The sequence below is a fragment of the Triticum dicoccoides genome, unplaced genomic scaffold (assembly GCF_002162155.2).
Source record: "Triticum dicoccoides isolate Atlit2015 ecotype Zavitan unplaced genomic scaffold, WEW_v2.0 scaffold6402, whole genome shotgun sequence".
Classification (NCBI taxonomy): Eukaryota; Viridiplantae; Streptophyta; class Magnoliopsida; order Poales; family Poaceae; genus Triticum; species Triticum dicoccoides.
Window position 1 is genome coordinate 8,199 of NW_021288290.1, and position 20,538 is coordinate 28,736.

At 46.5% G+C, this 20,538-nt stretch overlaps 1 pseudogene; it reads left to right on the forward strand.

The window, feature by feature from the left end:
• Positions 1-1,631: 1,631 nt before the first annotated feature.
• On the forward strand, positions 1,632-20,245 carry LOC119347336 (annotated as a pseudogene).
• The last annotated feature ends 293 nt before the right edge of the window (positions 20,246-20,538 follow it).

Genomic DNA, 20,538 nt, shown 5'->3' on the forward strand with positions numbered 1-20,538 from the left:
CCACCAGGGATATCTCCCAACCGAAACAACCACCACCACCCCGGACGATCTGAAGTGCTCCACCAGAACTGCCGCCCACCAACATGTGCCACCACGGTCACCGAACCATCATCGTCGTCTCTCTGAGCCACCGACACGAGACCTGGAGGAGGAACGAGGAGCCAACGGGCTCGGTGGCATCCGCATGCAACTCAGCCGACGGGAGGGGACTACCACCACCGTCGCCGCGGAGCCGACCGGACACGACGACAGGAGCTTACCAGGCCAGCACAGGCCGGGCCGGACCCCAAAGGATCCGGACAACCCCTGCCGCCATGATGCGACACATCGGCCGACGAAGCCGCCACCACCTGCAGCCCCCGTCGCCGCGCCACCTCTACTAGGGAGCCGCGCCGCTGCACGCCAGAGCGTCGGCCTTCCCCAACCCTACCGGGGCCCAGAAGGGCCCAGATCTGGGCGGAGCGGAGGCCGGCGGCCAGCCGCACCACTACGCACCCCGCGACCAACAGCCGCGCCGCCGCATCAGGGTCGCCCACGACCTGCGGACCCCGCCGCCAAGCCGCACCATCACCAGCCGAGGAGCACGGCTGCCAGCCACCATCTCCCGAGCAGGGGAGGCCGCGCGCAGGGACAAGCAGACCCGCCGCCGCCGGCACCACGCGGGCAAGGCCCGGCGGCGCGCATTGCGGCGGCGGGAGGGGGGAGGAGCTAGGGGGGCACGCTGGAGAGGAATGGGGAAGGGGCCCCGGTCGCCTCGCTCGGGGAGGCGACGCGGGGGTACAGGGGAGGGGGGAAAGGGGGGAGCGAGGGCTGGGGGCAAGAACGAGGGCTGGAGGCGGCAGTTACCCGCGGCGGGGGATCGAGCCGGCGGCGGCGCAGGCGGAACCCTAGCGGAGCACTCAGCAGATTCTCGCTTGACTTCTCTTTTCAAGTCTTGAACTGTGTACAGTAATAAGGATACAAGTATATATAACCTGAACTACTTTAATACTCTTCCTCATGCAAGTTTTATTATTATTCATGGCCTTTACAAGGGAATGGTAGCCTCATACATAAGTAGGTCAACTAACGGGATGACATGACAGACAACAAAGCAAACTAGCCAGATTTATCCTTTCCTTTATATCCCAGCGACAACAAAGCAAACCACGAAGCAAGCAAAGAATCTGATGATGGATGTGCAGAAGCAAAGAATTCACAGCTTTTGCTTTCGTGAGGGAAAGCAAAGAGAAAAGCAAAGCAAACAAAAGGAAAGCATCTAATGTGTATGGATATGCATGGGCCATTTCTCATACTAGCTACCTAAGATTATACAGTATTAATTTGCCACCATGCGAGTGTGTGCAACTTTCAGTTTGTTTGCGTAGCGTATCAAGGCTTGTACCACTGCAGCAATTAACCAAGGTAACGACACCAATCCTCTGTATATGCATATATGCACATTGATTAATTGCTTCTCCAAGTTTATAGCTTCCTTTGAACAAAGCATCATGTTATAATTTCTCCAAACGATTGTCTCAATCTCTTGTGTTTTAGGAAAGAAAGGAAATTGGATCTGAAGAATGCTGCAGACCAATCTATGGGCTAGAGATTCAAAACGGAACTGCTGACATTCAAAGGATTGGTTCGTCATGCCGGAGGTACATAGTCCATCACGCATGCACCTCGATCTTCAGTGGTTAATGCTGCAGATATTGGCTTACTTTGCTTGTTTACCTAGTGAGCTCAACCGACCAGGATATTCATTAGTTGTATTCCTTCGTAGGAACCTTTTCACTTTCAGTTATGAGTTTGAGACGAAAGAGTTAAAAATAAGGCTAAATTGTTGACTGAACATTGCAGAAGATAGAGATCCAAGCAAAAAAACATCGATGCTGCAGCAGGAGAGACAATTGGCATTTTAGAGGATACAAGCAAAGGAAATGTGATCTTCGTCCGTGGTTGGGATGGAGTTGGGGCATCAGCGGCATTCAAGGCAGTAGCGCAACGCCTGAAATCCTCAAAATCAAAGTTTGACAGGGTTATTCATGTGGATTGCTCGTTGTGGAAAAGCATGAGGTCCCTGCAGAAGGCAATCGCGGAGGAAGTGGAGCTTCCGCCATCGGTGATGGCCATCTTAGATCAGTGGGACGAGGAGGATGATTTCAGTGGGATAGTCGAAGGCTATCGAGGGGTGATACCAGATATCAGAACAGAAATCTTCAGAAAGCTTGCTAGCAGTATATTTGTGGTGATATTTCACAATGGAAGTGACAAATACATTGATCTCTATGAGTGTGGTGTCCCAGCAATATCATTTTTGAGTATTATAAGGTGTTGTGGACCTGGCACGGGAGGTTTCAATCCAAATACATAAATTTCAAGGAACGGGAAAGGATGGAGCTGCATACTGATGTTGTTGTCAATTATTCTCATGATGATTGCATCTGTGATGTGTTAGGAATGAGCAACTAGTATTCCCTGAGGGCCAAAGGCCATTACATATACATGTGTGTGAAAGTGCAGAAAAGCCCCTTATACAATGGGGATGTACACAATGAACTATACACATCTAACACCCCCCCCCTCAAACTCAGGGTGGATCAACAACACTGACTTTGGAGAGGAAAAACCCATGCTGCGCTCGAGTCTGTGCCTTCGTGAAGAAGTCAGCCAACTGTAACTCAGAGGGCACATAGTGAAGAGCGAGAGTCTGATCCTGCACAGCAGCACGCACAAAGTGGGCATCCACACCGATGTGCTTGGTGAGCTCATGCTTCATCGGGTCACGCGCAATACTGATAGCACCGGTACTGTCGGACAGTAGAGGAGTGGAGGTAGGAGCAGACACACCAAAGTCCTCAAGTAACCACCGTAACCAGATCACCTCAGCCGTCAACATAGCCATGGCTCGCAACTCAGCCTCTTTACTCGAGCGAGAAACTGCAGTCTGCTTCTTTGTCTTCCAGGCAATAAGAGAGCCACCAAGAAAGACACAATAAGCAGACAGCGAGCGTCGATCCGAGGGATCACTAGCCCAGGTAGCATCAGAGTAGGCCTGGAGCTCAAGAGAGCTGGAGCGGGGAAAGAAAAGGCGCTGAGAGATCGTGCCACGAAGATATCGTAGAACACGGAGGAGATGACTATAGTGGACAGCGGTGGGGCCTGAAACAAACTGACTTAGGATGTGGACAGGATAGGAGATGTCAGGACGCGTAACAGCAAGATAGACAAGACTGCCAACAAGATGACGATAGCGAGTGGGATTAGGAAGAGGGTCACCATCGGTGGCACGAAACTGAAGTTGAGCTCCATAGGAGTCACAACCGTGCGCTCATCACCGAGAGCAGCGCGAGCAAGAAGATCCTGAATATATTGTTCTTGGGAGATGTAGAAGCCATCAGAGGTCGAGGAGATCTCAATCCCAGGAAAATAGCGAAGTGGACCAAGATCAGTCATAAGAAACTGGTCGCGAAGGCGAGCCTTAACAAAGGCGATGTAGTCAGTGTCGTCACCAGTGATGATCATGTCATCAACATAGAGAAGGAGAAGAGTCCGACCACGAGGAGACGTGTGAACAAACAGCGCGGGATCATGGTCACTGGGCAAGAAACCAGCGGCGGTCACCACAGAGGCGAAGCGCTCAAACCAGGCACGAGGGGCCTGTTTGAGACCATATAGAGAGCGGCGAAGTCTACAGACCATACCATCCGGAGCATAGTACCCCTGTGGTGGCTGCATATAAACCTCCTCACGCAACTCGCCATTGAGAAAAGCATTCTGAACATCAAGTTGAGAGATAGACCACTGATGAACAGAAGCTACAGCAAGAAGAGTGCGAATAGTGGTCATGTGGGCCACAGGAGCGAATTTCTCATCATAATCGCGTCCCTGCTCCTGTTGGAAACCACGGGCTACAAGACGAGCTTTGTAGCGCTCAAGAGAACCATCGGAGCGAGTCTCAACCTTGTAGACCCACTTGCAGGTGATGGGACGAACGCCGGAAGGGAGAGGAACCAGATCCCAAGTGCCAGAGCGCTCAAGGGCAGCAAGCTCTTCGGCCATCGCAAGCTGCCACTCAGGCTGAGTCATGGCAGTCCGATAGGAAGTGGGCTCAGCAATGGCAGAGAGACCATACCGATCAGGGGAGTAGCGATCAGGTGGGGGGCAAGGCGGAGCACGGAGATTATGAACCGGGGGAGATGTGGAGGGAGGAGCACCAGAGGTGGAAGGCTCATCAGGGGATACATCCTCAGTATGAGGGCAACGAGTATAGTGGAGAGGAAACGGTGAGAGAGGGCGATGGACTGAAGATGATGCTGGAGAGGTGGAGGAGGAGGATGGAGAGGATGGGGTCGGTGGTGAGGGAGAGGGGAGGAGAGGTGCCAGAGGAAGAGGTGACACAGGAGGCACGTAGCGGGGTGTATCGGGAAGGAGAAGGAAAGCAAGGTCATCGACAGAGAAGCTCGAGGAAGAAGAACGTGGGTAGTAGGAACGAGACTCATCAAAGGTCACATCACGTGAGATGTGCAAGCGACGACCTACAGGATCCCAACATCGATAGCCCTTGTGCTCATCGCTGTAGCCAAGGAAGACACACTCAACCGACTGAGCAGTCAGTTTGGTGCGTTCTCGGGGGGCAAGAAGAACATAGCACACACATCCAAACATACGAAGAGCTGAGTAGTCGGGAGAGCGACCAGTGAGACACTCCATAGGAATACCACCCTGAAGAGCAGTCGATGGCTGAATGTTGATGAGATAGGTGGATGCCGAAATAGCCTCAGCCCAAAAATGGGGTGGAAGGGAAGCAGCAATCATTAGCGCACGAGCCGTCTCAAGCAAATGACGATGCTTGCGTTCGGCAACACCATTCTGAACATGAGCCCCAGGACATGAGAACTGGGCAAGAGTACCCTGTTCCGCTAGAAAACCATGCAACAGCTGAGAGATATACTCCCCAGCAGAGTCAGCACGAAAAGTATGAATGGACGTGGCAAACTGGGTGTGAACCATGGCAGCAAAACGTTTGTATATAAAGAGAACCTCGCTACGAGATTTCATGAAGTAGAGCCAAGTGTAGCGAGAGAAATCATTAATAAACAAAACATAGTAGCGATGACCACCTTTCGAATCAAAGGGAGCAGGACCCCAGACATCAGAATGAACTAAGTCAAACGGATGCTGAGATACTGACTCACTAGTAGGATAAGGTAACTGAGTCTATTTGCCAAGTCTGCAACCATTACAATGTAAGGAGACATCTCCAGATACAGACCCTAAGAGGCCCTGACGCACTAAGGAAGATAAACGAGAGCCACAGATGTGACCAAGTCGATGATGCCACTGCTGGAAGGACGCAGACGAAGAGGCAGCAAGAGCATGGGAGCTGGCAGAGGTGGTGGCAGCGGAAGGAACACAAAGCCAGTCAACCTCCCAAAGGCCATCTGACTCACGGCGTCGGGGGCCAGCACCAACCAAAGCTTTGGTGCGATGATCCTGAATGGAGCAAGAGTCGGTGTCAAGAATGACACGACAACCAGAATCAGTAAGTTGGGCAGCAGACAAAAGATTCATGGTAAGGCGAGGAACATGTGAAACACTCGAAACAGAAAAAGATGGAGTGGAAAGAATACCATGACTAGCAACAGGAAGAGGTGTGCCATCGGCGGTAAGAACATTGACAGGCAAATCAAGAGGTTGGAGAGAAGACAACATAGAAGAATCAAAAGACAAGTGGAAGGAGGCTCCAGAATCCAAAACCCACGAAGATGTACCTGACTGTGTAGATGCCTGCGGTGGTGGAGAAGGGGCTGCAGTCATAGCAGCAGCTGAACCAGTCGACGTAGAGCCTGAGAAAGCAAGGAGGCGCTTGAGGCAAACAATGTCCTGGTCAGTGAGTGACGGAGTCGAGGAAGACACGGGAGTCCCGCTGGAGGAGGAGCGCCTCTGATCTCGCTTCTTCTGGCGACAGTCAGACTCTGGGTGACCTGACCGGGAGCAGTAACCACAGACAGTGTCACGGCGCGACGTGCCCTTCTCAGCATAAGGAGGACGGCTCACCCCCCTGGAGGAGTATGCAGGAGCGGCGGAGCAGTGAGGCGAGCAGACGCCACAGGGGCACGAGCAGCCAATACTGACGGAAACAGAAGCAACCCAGCAGAGCAAAGGTGGGTCTCCTCAGCACGAAGCTCAGCAAGTATCTCTGAGATAGGAACACGACCACGAGCAAGCAAGTGAGCACGTTGAGGCTCAAACTCCGACCGGAGACGAGATAAGAACTCATGGACCCGCTGAAACTCCAGATCAGACCGAGTAGTCTGACAGCAACGACAGGTTCCACAAACAACTGTCCAAAGAGATTCAAGCTGGCGCCAGATGGCAGAGCACTGTGAATAGAACTCATCAACAGAGGAATCACCTTGCTGGAGTGCGTGCTCCTGGCGCACCATAGATAGGTAGAGAGCATCACCAGAGGGCTGATAGCGCTGACAGAGATAAGACCACATCGCTGCAACTGTGCCAAGTCCCATGAACTCGGAAGCAAACTGAGGGAGGACACTCGCGGTGAGCACAGCAGCGGGAGGGCCGGAAGGAGGCGGGAGCGAAAAACCCGAGCTAGATCTCGCAGAGCGCTCTGCTGCCAGGAGTCAACGACGGGGCCAAAAAAACAAGCAAAGGCGCTCCCTCTCGCGCGCCTGTAGACGAGGCAGATCGAGCAGAGCGCTCGATGCGGGGCGGAATCGGCGAGACGGCGACCGGTCAGAGGAGGACGCGGCCCGGCGCACGAAGTGGAGGCCCTGCCCGACGCTGGGGAGCCCCGACCTCAGCGGGATCTGGCGCGACACGGGGTGGAATCAACGAGGCGGCGACCGGCCAGAGGAGGACGCGACCCGGCGCGCGAAGTGGAGGTCCTTCCCGACGCTGGGGAGCCCCGACCTCAGCGGGATCTGGCGAGGAGTGCCCGATCCACGGCGCAGCAGAGCATGCGCGAGTGGAGAGGAGGGAGCAACGCGGGCGTAGCAGAGCAGGCGCGAGCAGAGGGGAACCCGCGCAAGCGGGGAGCAGCGCGGGAAGAGGCCGGATATGAGGGAGAGGGAGGCCGGCGACGGGGGAGCGGGGCACGGAGCTGCGAGCGTGCGGGAGTGGGAGATGAACCTAAGCATCTGATACCATGTTAGGAATGAGCAACTAGTATTTCCTGAGGGCCAAAGGCCATTACATATACATGTGTGTGAAAGTGCAGAAAAGCCCCTTATACAATGGGGATGTACACAATGAACTATACACATCTAACATGATGAAGCATTATTGGAAGAGGCCAAAGAGGTTGTCACTTATATGGGTATTCCAGAGCCTTACATGAACCATATGATTGTTGACAAGTGCTTCCAGTACACCTATGCACTGGGATCTGTCAGTTGGTTCGGTTGGGGGTACTGGGAGAACCATGTTTTTAACTACTTTGTATGCGATGGGATTATACAAGGGCAAGGCGATAGGTCAGCATGGGGAGTAGCCGATGCTCTACGGAGCAACATGTCAGTGGAACTTCGTTTCCACACTAATGATGACGTTTTTCGCTACCTGCAGTGCAGGCTTCTTGACCGCTTGCTATTCGTGAACACAAGAAAGGACTGGTGCCTGATGAGATTGGCATGGATCTTTCTGAGGTCACATCATGCTTCATCTTACCAAAGGACTACGTCGATTACCAGATCGCAACATTACCAGATGGCATATTCCAACATTCACACAGCAGCAAGCTGCATGCGTTACATCTCTCTTGCTGCGGATTCAGTTTTCAATCGCCTCCCTTCCTGTGTTGCAGCTAGCTAAGGCTCCTCCAGCTGAACAACTGCAGAAATATCACATCTAATAAGCATCCAAGCCACAACGAAGACATTTCATGCTTCCAGAAGCTATGGGTGTTGCACCTTTGTTGCTAGAAACATTCTTGCTAGAAACCCATAGCAGCCACGTAAAACATGCAAACAACAATTAGAGGACGTCTAACTTGTTTTTGCAGGGTATGCTATGTGATGTGATATGGCCAAGACGAATGTGATGAATGATATGTGATGTATGAGATTGATCATGTTCTTGTAATAGGAATCACGACTTGCATGTCGATGAGTATGACAACGGCAGGAGCCATAGGAGTTGTCTTAATTTATTGTATGACCTGCGTGTCATTAAACAACGCCATGTAATTAATTTACTTTATTGCTAACCGGTAGCCATAGTAGTAGAAGTAATAGTTGGCGAGACAACTTCATGAAGACACGATGATGGAGATCATGATGATGGAGATCATGGTGTCATGCCGGTGACGATGATGATCATGGAGCCCCGAAGATGGAGATCAATGGAGCTATATGATATTGGCCATATCATGTCACTACTATATAATTGCATGTGATGTTTATTATGTTTATGCATCTTGTTTACTTAGAATGACGGTAGTAAATAAGATGATCCCTTACAACAATTTCAAGAAGTGTTCTCCCCTAACTGTGCACCATTGCTAAAGTTCGTCGTTTCGAAGCACCACGTGATGATCGGGTGTGATAGATCCTTACGTTCACATACAACGGGTGTAACACAGTTTTACACATGCAAAACACTTAGGGTTAACTTGACGAGCCTAGCATGTACAGACATGGCCTGGGAACACAGAGACCGAAAGGTCGAGCATGAGTCGTATAGTAGATACGATCAACATGAAGATGTTCACCGATGATAACTAGTCCGTCTCACGTGATGATCGGACATGGCCTAGTTGACTCGGATCATGTAATCACTTAGATGACTAGAGGGATGTCTATCTGAGTGGGAGTTCATAAGATAAACTTAATTATCCTGAACATAGTCAAAAGATCTTTGCAAATTATGTCGTAAGCTCACGCTATAGTTCCACTGTTTAGATATGTTCCTAGAGAAAATATAGTTGAAAGTTGACAGTAGCGATTATGCGGACAGTAGAAAGCTTATGTCCTTAATGCACCGCTCAGTGTGCTGAACCCCAAACGGCGTTTGTGGATGTTGCGAACACTGGACATACACGTTTTGATAACTACATGATAGTTCAGTTAAACGGTTTAGAGTTGAGGCACCAAAGACGTTTTCGAAACGTCGTGGAACATATGAGATGTTTTCGAGGGCTGAAATTGGGATTTCAGGCTCGTGCCCACGTCAAGAGGTATAAGACCTCCGACAATTTTCTTAGCCTGCAAACTAAGGGAGAAAAGCTCAATCGTTGAGCTTGTGCTCAGATTGTCTGAGTGCAACAATCACTTGAATCGAGTGGGAGTTGATCTTCCAGATGAGATAGTGATGTTTCTCCAAAGTCATTGCCACCAAGCTGCTAGAGCTTCATGATGAACTATAACATATCAGGGATAGATATGATGATCCTTGAGGTATTCGCGATGTTTGACACCGCGAAAGTAGAAATCAAGAAGGAGCATCAATTGTTGATGGTTGGTGAAACCACTAGTTTCAAGAAGGGCAAGGGCAAGAAGGGATACTTCATGAAACGGCAAATCAGCTGCTGCTCTAGTGAAGAAACCCAAGGTTGAACCCAAACCCGAGACTAAGTGCTTCTGTAATAAGGGGAACAACCACTGGAGCAGAATTACCCTAGATACTTGGTAGATGAGAAGGCTGACAAGGTCGATAGAAGTATATTGGATATACATTATGTTAATGTGTACTTTACTAGTACTCCTAGTAGCACCAGGGTATTAAGATACCGGTTCGGTTGCTAAGTGTTAGCAACTCGAAATAAAAGAGCTACGGAATAAACGGAGACTAGCTAAAGGTGAGCTGACAATATGTGTTGGAAGTGTTTCCAAGTTTGATGTGATCAAACATCGCACGCTCCCTCTACCATCAAGATTAGTATTAAACCTGAATAATTGTCATTTGGTGTTTGCGTTGAGCATAGACATGATTGGATTATGTCTATCGCAATACGGTTATTCATTTAAGGAGAATAATGGTTACTCTATTTATTTGAATAATACCTTCAATGGTCTTGCACCTAAAGGAATGGTTTATTGAATCTCGATCGTAGTGATACACATTTTCATGCCAAAAGATATAAGATAGTAATGATAGTACCACTCACTTGTGGCACTGCCATGTAAGTCATATTGGTATAAAATGCATGAAGAAGCTCCATGCTGATGGATCTTTGGACTCACTCGTTTTTGAAAAGTTTGAGACATGCGAACCATGTGTATTGGTGTATACGCATGAAGAAACTCCATGCAGATGGATCATTTGGACTCACATGATTTTGAATCACTTGAGATATGCAAATTATACCACATGGGCAAGATGACTAAAAAAGCCTCGATTTCAGTAAGATGGAACAAGATAGCAACTTGTTGGAAGTAACACATTTTGATGTGTGCAGTCCAATGAGTGCTGAGGCACGCAGTGGATATCGTTATGTTCTTACTTCACGGATGATTTGAGTAGATACTGAGTATATTTACTTGATGAAACGCAAGTCTGAATTATTGAATGGTTCAAGTAATTTCAGAGTGAAGTTGAAGATCGTCGTGACAAGAGGATAAAATGTCTATGATATGATCATAGAGATGAGTATCTGAGTTATCAGCTTTGGCACGTAATTAAGACATTGTGGAAATTGTTTCACAATTAATACCGCCTGGAACACCATATTGTGATGATGTGTCCGAACATCATAACTGCACCCTATTGGATATGGTGCATACCATGATGTCTCTTGTCGAATTACCACTATCGTTTATGGGTTAGGCATTAGAGACAACCACATTCACTTTAAAATAGGGCACCATGTAATTCCGTTGAGACGACACCATTTGAACTATGGTTTGGAGAAACCTAAGTTGTCGTTTCTTAAAAGTTTGGGGCTGCGATGCTTATGTGAAAAAGTTTCAGGTTGATAAGCTCGAACCCAAAGCGGATAAAATGCATCTTCATAGGACACCCAAAACAGTTGGGTATACCTCCTAATTTAGATCCGAAAGCAATAGGGATTGTTTCTTGAATTGGGTCCTTTCTCGAGGAAAAGTTTGTCTCAAAAAGTTGAGTGGGAGGATGGTGGAGACTTGATGAGGTTATTGAACCATCACTTCAACCAGTGTGTAGCAGGGCACAGGAAGTTGTTCCTGTGGCACCTACACCAATTGAAGTAGAAGCTTATGATAGTGATCATGAAACTTCGGATCAAGTCACTACCGTACCTCGTAGGGTGACAAGGATGCGTACTACTTTAGAGTGGTACAGTAATCCTGTCTTGAAGGTCATGTTGCTAGACAACAATGAACCTACGAGCTATGGAGAAGCGATGGTGGGCCCAAATTCCGACAAATGGTTAGAAACCATGAAATCCGAGATAGGATCCATTTATCAGAACAAAGCATGGACTTTGGTGGACTTGCCCGATGATCGGCAAGCCATTGAGATAAATGGATCTTTAAGAAGAAGATGGACGTGGACGGTAATGTCACCGTCTATGAAGCTCGACTTGTGGCGAAGAGTTTTTCACAAGTTCAAGGAGTTGACTGCAATGAGATTTTCTCATCCGTAGCGATGCTTAAAGTCCGTCGGAATCAAGTTAGCATTAGCTGCATTTATGAAATCTGGCAGATGGATGTCAAAACGAATTTCCTTACCGGTTTTCGTAAGGAAAGGTTGTATGTGATACAATCAAAAAGGTTTTGTCGATCCTAAGGATGCTAAAAGGTATGCTAGCTCCAGCAATCCTTCTAAGGACTGGAGTAAGCATCTCAGAGTTGGAATATGTACTTTGATAAGATGATCAAAGATTTTTGTTTATACAAAGTTTATGAGAAACTTGTATTTCCAAAGAAGTGAGTGGGAGCACTATAGAATTTCTGATGAGTATATGTTGTTGACATATTGATGGTCAGAAATGATGTAGAATTTTCTGTAAAGCATATAGGGTTATTTGAAAAGTGTTTTTCAAGTGAAAACCTAGATTAAGCTACTTGAACAATAAGCATCAAGATCTATAAGATAGATCAAAATGCTTAATAGTACTTTCAAGTGAGCACATACCTTGACATGATCTTGAAGGTATTCAAGATGGATCAGTCAAAGAAGGAGTTCTTGCCTGAGATGTAAGGTATAAAGTTAAGACTTAAAGCTCGACCACAGCAGAAAAGAGAGAAAGGACGAAGGTCGTCCCCTATGCCTTAGACGTAGGCTCTACAGTATGCTATGCTGAGTACCGCAGTGGAAGTGTGTCTTGCCATGAGTCAGTCAAGGGGTACAAGAATGATCCAGGAATGGATCATTGGACAGCGGTCAAAATTGTCCTTGGAGTAAATAAGGACATGTTTCTCGATTATGGAGGTGATAAAGAGTTCGGCGTAAAGGGTTACGTCGGTGCAAGCTTTAACACCAATCCGAGTGACTCTGAGTAGCAAACCGGATACGTATAGTGGAGCAACCATTTGGAATAGCTCCAAGTGGAGCATGGAAGAAGCGTTTACAATATGACCTAGAAATTTGCAAAGCACACACGGATCTGAAAGGTTCAGACCCGTTGAGTAAAACCTCTCTCACAAGCAAAACATGATCAAACCCCAGAACTCATTGAGTCTTAATCACATGATGATGTGAACTAGTTTAGTGACACTAGTAAACTCTTTTGATGTTGGTCACATGGCGATGTGACCTGTGAGTGTTAATCACATGGCGATGTGAACTAGATTATTGACTCTAGTGCAAGTGGGAGACTGTTGGAAATATGCCCTAGAGGCAATAATAAATTAGTTATTATTATATTTCCTTGTTCATGATAATCGTTTATTATCCATGCTATAATTGTATTGATAGGAAACTCAGATACATGTGTGGATACATAGACAACACCATGTCCCTAGTAAGCCTCTAGTAGACTAGCTCGTTGATCAATAGATGGTTACGGTTTCCTGACCATGGACATTGGATGTCGTTGATAACGGGATCACATCATTAGGAGAATGATGTGATGGACAAGACCCAATCCTAAGCCTAGCACAGAGATCGTGTAGTTCGTATGCTAAAGCTTTTCTAATGTCAAGTATCTTTTCCTTAGACCATGAGATTGTGCAACTCCCGGATACCGTAGGAATGCTTTGGGTGTACCAAACGTCACAACGTAACTGGGTGGCTATAAAGGTGCACTACAGGTATCTCCGAAAGTATCTGTTGGGTTGGCACGAATCGAGACTGGGATTTGTCACTCCGTGTAAACGGAGAGGTATCTCTGGGCCCACTCGGTAGGACATCATCATAATGTGCACAATGTGACGAAGGGGTTGATCACGGGATGATGTGTTACGGAACGAGTAAAGAGACTTGCCGGTAACGAGATTGAACAAGGTATCGGTATACCGACGATCGAATCTCGAGCAAGTACAATACCGTTAGACAAAGGGAATTGTATACGGGATCGATTGAGTCCTTGACATCGTGGTTCATCCGATGAGATCATCGTGGAACATGTGGGAGCCAACATGGGTATCCAGATCCCGCTGTTGGTTATTGACCGGAGAATGTCTCGGTCATGTCTACGTGTCTCCCGAACCCGTAGGGTCTACACACTTAAGGTTCGATGACGCTAGGGTTATAAAGGAAGTTTGTATGTGGTTACTGAATGTTGTTCGGAGTCCCGGATGAGATCCCGGACGTCACGAGGAGTTCCAGAATGGTCCGGAGGTAAAGATTTATATATGGGAAGTACTATTTTGGCCACCGGAAAATGTTCGGAATTTTTCGGTATTGTACCGGGAAGGTTCTAGAAGGTTCCGGAGTGGGGCCCACCTGCATGGGGGACCCACATGAACGTGGGTAGTGGGGTAAAGGCCCCACACCCCTGGTCAAGGCGCACCAAGATCCCCCCTTAGAAGGAATAAAATCATATCCCGAAGGGATAAGATCGAGATCCCTAAAAAAGGGGGATAACAATCGGTGGGGAAGAAATGATGGGATTTCTTTCCACCCACCTTTGACAACGCCCCAGTGGACTTGGAGGGCAAGAAACCAGCCCCCTCCACCCCTATATATAGTGGGGAGGCGCATGGGAGCTACACGCTTCCCCTGGCACAACCCTCCCCTCTCCCAAGTACTCCTCCTCTCCCGCGGTGCATGGCGAAGCCCTGCAGGATTTCCACGCTCCTCCATCACCACCACGCCGTCGTGCTGCTGCTGGACGGAGTCTTCCCCAACCTCTCCCTCTCACCTTGCTGGATCAAGGCATGGGAGACGTCACCGGGCTGTACGTGTGTTGAACGCGGAGGTGCCGTCCGTTCGGCACTAGGATCTTCGGTGATTTGGATCACGACGAGTACAACTCCTTCAACCCCGTTCTGTTGAATGCTTCCGCTTAGCGATATACAAGGGTATGTAGATGCACTCTCCTTCCCCTCGTTGCTGGTTTCTCCATAGATAGATCTTGGTGACACGTGGAAAAATTTTGAATTTCTGCTACGTTCCCCAACAGAACAGGTTGTCCCCGCATGCTGCCCCCATCGCTTGAGTCATTCACCTTCTCGCGTGATTCTTATACTCATGACTACGCCGGGATATCTAGAATTTCCTTCCGAGGTTGTTCTCAGTTGAAGAGTATACTATTGCAAGGAGATCTAGAGAAACTCGAGGAGTTGGACCTCTCAGGCACAGCAGTGAAAGCCCTCGACCTCAGAGAGTTGGAAATTAACAATATCAAATTCCTCATCTTGTTGGGCTGTGAGAAGCTTTATGCAATATTATGGCCACCAGAAAACAAAAGGACAAAGGTTTTACAGGTACGGCACATCGACACCACACGATCTACATCACCTGGCCAAGCTAATTTTTTTTTTTCGATCGAAGGGGCCACACGGCCCCCATTTTCATTATGAAAATGGAGTTGTTTACAAGGCATCAAACCACCATTACATCACTGATCTAGAAGCCACATCAGGATGCTCCAGCCTATCCAGCCAAATCATCACACCACTGATATATATCACCACATTAGGATGCTTCAAACAGTCCAAAACTAGCCATGGAAGGGCCTAGTGCTATGCTAGCTACAAAGGTATCAGCAGACTAAATGACAATAACCAAAATAACCTAAATGCTTTGAAGCCAGCAAGCATTTCCAGCGGCTAGCTTCACAGAATCCTTCTCACATGCGGCGCCAAACCATGCCCTCCTCTGAAGATATCACGAGTCACCCTCATGATACGCCTAGACACCTGATGAAGCATGCTTTGCACCCCTCTTTTCTGCAGATTTTTCCATGAGTCAAGTAGGGAACAAACAAGAAAGATAATGTCCATAGGATCTCTAGGCATAACACTTTGAAAACAGGATTTGTTCCTTGTTTTCCATATAGACCACAAGAGAGCAGCAATACCCAATAAAACAACTACTCTATCTTTGCCAGTATAGCTAGACAACCAGTTCTGGCATAAGTCGAAAAAAGACATTGGAGCTCTCTGGCTCCCTAGAGCACATCCCACAATATTCCACAGGAACTTAGCTAAGGAGCAAGAGAAAAATAAATGATTCACACTCTCTTCACAGTCACAAAATTCACAAAACTTAGCACCTTTCCAGCCTTTTTATACAGATTTTCCTTTTGATTACTAACCAAGAGAATGCCTTAACTTTAAGAGGCATCTTCATCCTCCAAAGTTTATTAAAAGAGAAAACGGCTTGTCTAGCTATAAGATAGTGATACAGAGATTTAACGGAGAAGCTACCGGAGTTTGTAAGTAGCCATTTAACTTTGTCAGGCTTATCCGACAAAATCACCTGACCACACATATAGAGTAACTTATTCCACATATCAAGAGTCTCCCCATATAAACATCTTCTGAACCTAATGCAATTAAACTCCATGGCAAATACTTTCTCAACAGTAACATGTTTGCAAAAAGTTAGATTATAAAGACGAGGAAAAATCAAACAAAGAGGTTTATCCTTTATCCACGCATCTTCCCAAAATCTAGTTTTACGACCATCCCCCACAATTCTCTGACAACAGCTATAGAAAATATTATTAACTTCCATTAAGCCATTCCAGAAGTGGGAGTGGTTAGGAGATGATTCGCATTGAGTCAAAGTTTTCTTCTTCAGATACTTTGCTCTAATCAACTCCTGCCAGTCCCCCTCCTCATTTTCTAGTCTCCAGAGCCACTTACAGAGAAGACTAACATTTTTAACATCTAGATTAGTAACCCCCAGTCCTCCCTGGTCCCTAGGTTGGCACACATCATTCCAGTTGACCAGGTGGTACTTCCGCACTCCCTCCCTTTCTTGCCAAACCAAACGAGCTCGGAAAAAATCAAAGCGTTTACCCACACCTTTAGGCAATCTAAAGATGGAAAGCATGTGACTAGGAACACTACTCAAGCAAGTCTCAGTTAGCATAAGTCTCTCTCCCATAGGAAGCAAGCTCCCTTGCCAGGTAGCTGCTTTCTTCTCACATTTCTCCTCAGCAGGTTTCCAATCGCTATTACTAAGTTTCTTATAGTGTAGAGGCATACCCAGATAGCGAAAAGGAAAGGTTCCAATTGTGCAAGTAAAGATCTGAGCATATTCCTCCTATCTTACTTTCGGCTCACCGAAGCAATAAACCTCGCTTTTTAAAAAATTAATTTTTAGACCAGTCAAGTGCTCAAAGACACAAAGGATGATTTTAAGATTCCTAGCTCCTTCCAAGTCGTCCTCAAAACAAAAAATCGTGTCATCAGCATATTGTAAAATAGAAAGGCCACCTTGATAAATCTGAGGGGCTAAACCTTTTATAAACCCTTGCTCCTGAGCCCTTCCAACCAGGGTCACCAGGACATCAGCAACGATATTAAACAGCTAGGGGGAGAAGGGATCCCCCTGCCTTAGACCTTTTCTAGTAGTAAAATAATTACCCAACATATCATTTAAAGTAATAGCGACTTTCCCATCAACAATGGCTGACTTGGTCCACTGAATAAACTTTTCAGGGAACCCTTTCATTTCTAACACAGAAATCATAAAGTCCCAGTTAATTTTATCGTAAGCTTTCTCAAAATCAACTTTAAAAAGCACACCGGAGAGCTTGTTTCTATGAAGATAGTGCATGGTCTCATGCAACATTACTACATTATCCAACAAATAATGCCCTTTAATAAACGCTGTTTGGATCTTAGACACTATCTTGTCCGCAACTAGCATAGCTCTAGAGTTCAAAACCTTGGTAAAAATCTTAAAAGGAACATTAAGCATACAGATAGGTCTATACATCTGAATCTTATCAGCCCCCTGGCCTTTCACAATCAATGTAACAACACCATAATTTAGCCTAGAGAGGTCCAATTTGCCATCAAAAAAATCATTAAACAGCTGAAGTAGATCGGAACAAATTAAATCCCAAAATACTTGGTAAAATTCAACGGGCATTCCATCGGGGCCAGCCGCTCAGTTGCGTTTCATAGAGAAGACAGCAAGCTTGATCTCTTCCAAGGAGAATCTAGCAGTTAACATTTTCTTATCTTTAATATCTAAACAAGTAGGAACAGGAATACTTAGGGAGATAGGTAACAGGTCTACAGGACCAAAATGCTCTTTATAGAACTTGGTAGCATAGTCCAGTAGCTCTTTATCACCCTGGATAATAACCCCATCCTGCACAAAACGAAAGATCTTGTTCTTTCTTTTCCTACCGCTCGCCTTAATCATAAAATATCTAGTGATGTTATTCCCTTCCCTGAGATCTCTCTCTTTAGAGCGCTGATACCATTTGATTTCCTCCTCTCTCAAAATCTTACTCAAACTACGCTGAAGGTCTTTCCTAAGTTCATAGTCAGCTACTGATAACCCAGTTAGCTCACATCTCCTATCAAGATCATCTAGTTGAGAACTTAGAGTGTTTCTCTTTTTCCTATAAGCCCCATCCACATTGAGATTCCAGCCTTTCAGGCATCTTCTCAAATTCCTCATTTTCAGCATCCAGATGGCCAAATTATCCTTGCCATTCACATTAGAATGCCAAATTTTATTAACTACAGCAGCAAGATCATCTCTGGTAAACAAACATAATTCAAAACGAAAAGGTTTATTAGTTGTAACGGTTTTAACCCCGTTATGCCTAAGCAAGGCTGCATGGTCAGAGACACCTCTAACCAGTGTCCTGACAGTAACTAGTGGAAATTTTAACTCCCAAGCAGGGTTAACTAAGATCCTATCCAACTTAACAAAAAGGGGATCAATCTGGTTATTCGACCAGGTAAAATTTCGCCCAGAAAGCTCAAGCTCCTTCAGGCCCCAATGCTCAATAATAGAATTGAAAAAAAAGACCATTTAGGAAGCTTCTTGACCTTGTTCCTATCTTTCCTCCTCCTAATGATATTAAAATCACCTCCAACAACAAAAGGATGATCATTACACCCAAGCATATGCACAAAATCAATCAAAAAATCTTCTTTGTCTCGGGAGTGAGCAGCTCCATAGACATTGACTAGATTCCATTTGAAACCCGTCCTCTTATCCATAAGAGTCATCCTAGTTAAGTATTTACTAGCTACACAAGTATCTACTTCAAATAAATCTTCTCTAACCCCTATAAGCAAGCCACCCAAAGCACCAACAGATGGCTGCCAAAGCCAAATAAAGGTGAAACGGCCGCTAACCCCAGCCAGCCAAGGGTCAGGGAACGCGCTCTTTTTTGTCTCCTGAATACAAACAAATTCTAGCTTATGCTCCGAGATAGTTTCTGAGAGAAATCTTCTCTTTTCAGGTTCCCCTAATCCTCTAGCATTCCAAAAAATATAAGCCATAAAAAAACTTTTTATATAATCAGGTATCATTACCAACATTACAGCGGACCTTTGGTTTAACACTGAATGCACCAGTGCAGACCTTTCTTTTAGGTTTAAACAGAGAAGATAACATCAATATTTCCTCTCTTAGATCCTCATCCTCTTCGGAATCAGAATCAGAATCAGAAGCTAAGTTCTTAATAGCATCAGGATCAAAACTATCCAGTTTTGACTCAGTATGGCCAAGCTAATTGGGAAGAAAAACCCAGCGACCCTATTGCAGCCGTGGGATCATCATCTGTTCATGTTGCTACTGCTACTGAACTGGGCAACAGTCGACATGCGTCCTTTGAATTTAAATGGTACATCTCTCCAAGGGATAAAAGGATCCTTACGTCGCTTGAACAGGTTAATTTTTTTTAGCACACTCATGTATATATGGAAATGGGTTCATCTCCTACAAGTAGTGCTACAGTTGGTGACAGTGAAGCTGCTCAAGGAATCCGGAGTCTGCGCAAGCCTAATAATTATTTATATGCAAGTGATGCCTTCTTTCAGAGCGACCTCAAGCTGGCACTGATAACGACGAAGGTGTAATCTGCTGGATGTGGGATTGCCCAGCTATTCCTACTCCAACGGCCCAAGACTTGTATGTTCACTTACAAGATAATCAGGGGATGAAGAGGGGATTACTGCAGCAACAACAGAGCAACATCGAAGGAATTAATATTAGTGCTGATTCACCCTCTCGTTTTGTATTTAACAATGCTCGCATGCTTCACGTGCATGATAGCTCTTCCATCACATGCCCACAAGGTTCATACTGGAGGAGCCTTGAATGGTGCCGAGTCGAGAGGTGCCCCAAGCTGCGTACTGTCTTTCGTACTGCCCAACAAAGTGAGGGTGATAGCTTCTGTCATCAGTTGAGCACATTCTGGGCATCTCAACTCCTGAAGGCACGCTACATCTGGTATTGGCGTGCAATGCGTGTGTTTTCCTCTGTAAACATAGTACTGTTGCACCTGGACTATTTCCCTAGGCTCATACATGTGCTTCCCTTGTCCGAGTCAGTGGACACTTTGCCTTGCTTGGATATCCTGGAAATTGTGTGTTGCGGAGATCTTAGGGAGGTCTTCGCTTTGGACCCTAAGCAAAAGGAGCAGAAAGTTATACAGTTTCCCAAGCTAAGGTGCATCCACCTGTATGAGCTTCCCAGCCTGCGGTGCATTTGTGGGGGCAGGATGTCAGCGCCCAATTTGAAGACTGTCAAGATAAGGGGCTGCTGGAACCTCAGGTGCCTTCCCGCTGTCAGCGGAAACAAAGAGAAGCTTCCTAGTGTTGATTGCGAGAAGGAATGGTGGGATAACCTTGAGTGGGATGGGGTGGAGGCGAACCACCACTCTTCACTCTATGAGCATAGCCACTCGTCATACTACAAGGCCCAGCTGCCAAGAGGCACAGTTTTAAGGTGAGATACATATGGCCCATCTCTCCTTTCATCGATAACTCCATTATAGTGCCAGCTAACATAATTTACTGTCCAATCTACACTATTCTAGTTCTGATATTATGTGTCTGTGGTGAATCAATCATCTCATTGACGATTTGTTTTTGCTGCATCGTAGGTAATCAGTTCCTGTGGGTCGATCTCTACGCGAGCACCGATCCTATCATCCCGTGGTGCTTCCTGGACATCAGATGTCTTTGCTGCAATGTATGGTTTCATGTTGTTTTCCCTATTTCACATTGTTTTGGTTGGTTTGGT